The sequence below is a fragment of the Triticum aestivum genome, chromosome 7D (genome assembly GCF_018294505.1).
Source record: "Triticum aestivum cultivar Chinese Spring chromosome 7D, IWGSC CS RefSeq v2.1, whole genome shotgun sequence".
NCBI lineage: Eukaryota > Viridiplantae > Streptophyta > Magnoliopsida > Poales > Poaceae > Triticum > Triticum aestivum.
In genome coordinates this window covers 607,121,893-607,127,122 of record NC_057814.1, presented here as the reverse complement: position 1 = coordinate 607,127,122, position 5,230 = coordinate 607,121,893, and positions in this window count along the sequence as shown.

Genomic DNA, 5,230 nt, shown 5'->3' with positions numbered 1-5,230 from the left:
TCATAAGGTGTCGATTCAACGGATTTTGATGGTGCCCTATTTAGAGTGAATGCAGTCGTCTCTAAAGCATAACCCCAAAACGATAGTGGTAAATCAGTGAGAGACATCATAGATCGCACCATATCTAGTAAAGTACGATTACGACGTTCGGACACACCATTACGCTATGGTGTTCCGGGTGGCGTGAGTTGCGAAACTATTCCGCATTGTTTCAAATGTAGGCCAAACTCGTAACTCAAATATTCTGCTCCACGATCTGATCGTAGAAACTTTATTTTCTTGTTACGATGATTTTCAACTTCGCTCTGAAATTCTTTGAACTTTTCAAATGTTTCAGACTTATGTTTCATTAAGTAGATATACCCATATCTGCTCAAATCATCTGTGAAGGTGAGAAAATAACGATATCCGCCACGAGCTTCAATATTCATCGGACCACATACATCTGTATGTATGATTTCCAATAAATATGTTGCTCTCTCCATAGTTCCGGAGAACGGTGTTTTAGTCATCTTGCCCATGAGGCACGGTTCGCAAGTACCAAGTGATTCATAATCAAGTGATTCCAAAAGTCCATCAGTATGGAGTTTCTTCATGCGCTTTACACCGATATAACCTAAACGGCAGTGCCACAAATAAGTTGCACTGTCATTATCAACTCTGCATCTTTTGGCTTCGACATTATGAATATGTGTGTCACTACTATCGAGATTCATTAAAAATAGACCACTCTTCAAGGGTGCATGACCATAAAAGATATTATTCATATAAATAGAACAACCATTATTCTCTGATTTAAATGAATAACCGTCTTGCATTAAACAAGATCCAGATATAATGTTCATGCTCAACGCTGGCACCAAATAACAATTATTTAGGTCTAAAACTAATCCCGAAGGTAGATGTAGAGGTAGCGTGCCGACCGCGATCACATCGACTTTGGAACCATTTCCCACGCGCATCGTCACCTCGTCCTTAGCCAATCTTCGCTTAATCCGTAGCCCCTGTTTCGAGTTACAAATATTAGCAACAGAACCAGTATCAAATACCCAGGTGCTACTGCGAGCATTAGTAAGGTACACATCAATAACATGTATATCACATATACCTTTGTTAACCTTGCCATCCTTCTTATCCGCCAAATACTTGGGGCAGTTCCGCTTCCAGTGACCAGTCTGCTTGCACTAGAAGCACTCAGTTTCAGGCTTAGGTCCAGACTTGGGTTTCTTCTCCTGAACAGCAACTTGCTTGCTGTTTTTCTTGAAGTTCCCCTTCTTCTTCCCTTTGCCCTTTTTCTTGAAACTAGTGGTTTTACTGACCATCAACACTTGATGCTCCTTTTTGATTTCTACCTCCGCTGCCTTTAGCATTGCGAAGAGCTCGGGAATTGTCTTATTCATCCCTTGCATGTTATAGTTCATCACGAAGCTCTTGTAGCTTGGTGGCGGTGATTGAAGAATTCTGTCAATGACGCTATCATCCGGAAGATTAACTCCCAGTTGAATCAAGTGATTATTATACCCAGACATTTTGAGTATATGCTCACTGACAGAACTATTCTCTTCCATCTTGCAGCTGTAGAACTTTATTGGAGACTTCATATCTCTCAATCCGGGCATTTGCTTGAAATATTAAATTCAACTCCTGGAACATCTCATATGCTCCATGACGTTCAAAACGTCGTTGAAGACCCGGTTCTAAGCCGTAAAGCATGGCACACTGAACTATCGAGTAGTCATCAGCTTTGCTCTGCCAGACGTTCATAACTTCTCGTGTTGCTCTTGCAGGAGGCCTGGCACCTAGCGGTGCTTCCAGGACGTAATTCTTCTGTGCATCAATGAGGATAATCCTCAAGTTACGGACCCAGTGTAATTGCTACCATCATCTTTCAACTTTGCTTTCTCAAGGAACACATTTAAAATTCAACGGAACAACAGCACGGGCCATTTATCTACAATTAACATAGACAAGCAAGATACTATCAGGTACTAAGTTCATGATAAATTCAAGTTCAATTAATCATATTACTTAAGAACTCCCACTTAGATAGACATCCCTCTAATCATCTAAGTGATTACGTGATCCAAATCAACTAAACCATGTCCGATCATCACGTGAGATGGAGTAGTTTCAATGGTGAACATCACTATGTTGATCATATCTACTATATGATTCACGCTCGACCTTTCGGTCTCCGTATTCCGAGGCCATATCTGCATATGCTAGGCTCGTCAAGTTTAACCTGAGTATTCCGTGTGTGCAACTGTTTTGCACCCGTTGTATTTGAACGTAGAGCCTATCACACCCGATCATCACGTGGTGTCTCAGCACGAAGAACTTTCGCAACGGTGCATACTCAGGGAGAACACTTTTATCTTGAAATTTTAGTGAGAGATCATCTTATAATGCTACCGTCAATCAAAGCAAGATAAGATGCATAAAAGATAAACATCACATGCAATCAATATCAGTGATATGATATGGCCATCATCATCTTGTGCTTGTGATCTCCATCTCCGAAGCACCGTCATGATCACCATCGTCACCGGCTCGACACCTTGATCTCCATCGCAGCATCGTTGTCGTCTCGCCAACTATTGCTTTTACGACTATCGCTACCGCTTAGTGATAAAGTAAAACTATTACATGGCGATTGCATTGCATACAATAAAGCGACAACCATATGGCTCCTGCCAGTTGCCGATAACTCGGTTACAAAACATGATCATCTCATACAATAAAATATAGCATCATGTCTTGACCATATCACATCACAACATGCCCTGCAAAAACAAGTTAGACGTCCTCTACTTTGTTGTTGCAAGTTTTACGTGGCTGCTACGGGCTTAGCAAGAACCGTTCTTATCTACGCATCAAAACCACAACGATAGTTTGTCAAGTTGGTGATGTTTTAACCTTCGCAAGGACCGGGCATAGCCACACTCGGTTCAACTAAAGTGAGAGAGACAGACACCCGCCAGTCACCTTTAAGCAACGAGTGCTCGCAACGGTGAAACCAGTCTCGCGTAAGCGTACGCGTAATGTCGGTCCGGGCCGCTTCATCTCACAATACCGCCGAACCAAAGTATGACATGCTGGTAAGCAGTATGACTTATATCGCCCACAACTCACTTGTGTTCTACTCGTGCATAGCATCAACGCATAAAACCAGGCTCGGATGCCACTGTTGGGGAACGTAGTAATTTCAAAAAAATTCCTACGCACACGCAAGATCATGGTGATGCATAGCAACGAGAGGGGAGAGTGTTGTCCACGTACCCTCGTAGACCGAAGGCGGAAGCGTTAACACAACGCGGTTGATGTAGTCGTACGTCTTCACGATCCGACCGATCAAGTACTGAACGCACGGCACCTCCGAGTTCAGCACACGTTCAGCTCGATGACGTCCCTCGAACTCCGATCCAGCCGAGTGTTGAGGGAGAGTTTCGTCAGCACGACGGCGTGGTGACGATGATGATGTTCTACCGACGCAGGGCTTCGCCTAAGCTCCGCAACGATATTATCGAGGTGTAATATGGTGGAGGGGGGCACCGCACACGGCTAAAATATCGTATATCAATTGTGTGTGTAGAGGTGCCCCCTGCCCCCGTATATAAAGGAGCAAGGGGGAGGCCGGCTTCCCTTGGGGCGCGCCAAGGAGAGGGGGGAGTCCTCCTCCTAGTAGGAGTAGGACTCCCCTTTCCTAGTCCAACTAGGAAGAGAGAGGGGGAAGGAAAGAGAGGGAGAGGGAGAGGGAAAGAGGGGCCGCGCCCCCCTCCCCTAGTCCAATTCGGACTCCTCATGGGAGGGGGCGCGCCACCTCCTGGCTGCTGCCCTCTCTCTCCCCTCAGGCCCACTAAGGCCCAATACTTCCCCGGGGGGTTCCGGTAACCCCTCCGAACTTCTCCGGAACACTTCCGGTGTCCGAATATAGTCGTCCAATATATCATTCTTTATGTCTCGACCATTTCGAGACTCCTCGTCATGTCCGTGATCACATCCGGGACTCCGAACAACCTTCGGTACATCAAAACATATAAACTCATAATATAACTGTCATCGTAACGTTAAGCGTGCGGACCCTACGGGTTCGAGAACTATGTAGACATGACCGAGACACCTCTCCGGTCAATAACCAATAGCGGAACCCGGATGCTCATATTGGTTCCCACATATTCTACGAAGATCTTTATCGGTCAGACCGCATAACAACATACGTTGTTCCCTTTGTCATCGGTATGTTACGTGCCCGAGATTCGATCGTCGGTATCTCGATACCTAGTTCACTCTCATTACCGGCAAGTCTCTTTACTCATTCCGTAATACATCATCCCGCAACTAACTCATTAGTTACAATGCTTGCAAGGCTTATAGTGATGTGCATTACTGAGTGGGCCCAGAGATACCTCTCCGACAATCGGAGTGACAAATCCTAATCTCGAAATACGCCAACCCAACAAGTACCTTTGGAAGCACCTGTAGAGCACCTTTATAATCACCCAGTTACGTTGTGACGTTTGGTAGCACACAAAGTGTTCCTCCGGTAAACGGGAGTTGCATAATCTCATAGTCATAGGAACATGTATAAGTCATGAAGAAAGCAATAGCAACATACTAAACGATCGAGTGCTAAGCTAACGGAATGGGTCAAGTCAATCACGTCATTCTCCTAATGAGGTGATCCCGTTAATCAAATGACAACTCATGTCTATGGCTAGGAAACATAACCATCTTTGATTAACGAGCTAGTCAAGTAGAGGCATACTAGTGACACTCTGTTTGTCTATGTATTCACACATGTATTATGTTTCCGGTTAATACAATTCTAGCATGAATAATAAACATTTATCATGATATAAGGAAATAAATAATACTTTATTATTGCCTCTAGGGCATATTTCCTTCACGTGGATGCAAATGAAGATGAGGAGGAGGCAGCAGACGAGGACAGCTCTGAGGGTTACATCCCTCCCACCTCTGAGCCTTCTAGGGCTAAGCGACCGAAGAACAAGATGAAGGTTTTGTTCTGTATGCAGGCAAAGGGGCAGTACCAGACCCATGTGGCTTCCAAGGAGACTCACCGCCGCGACAAGCGGATTTTCAGGACCTTTGGCGAGAACATATCTAGCGGGTCAGAGGTGCACATCACCCTAGAGGCAGAATGGATGCGCAAGCAGGGTTATCGGTGGACCGAGTCTGAGGAGGAGTTCGTCCCAGCTGCAGAGTCTGA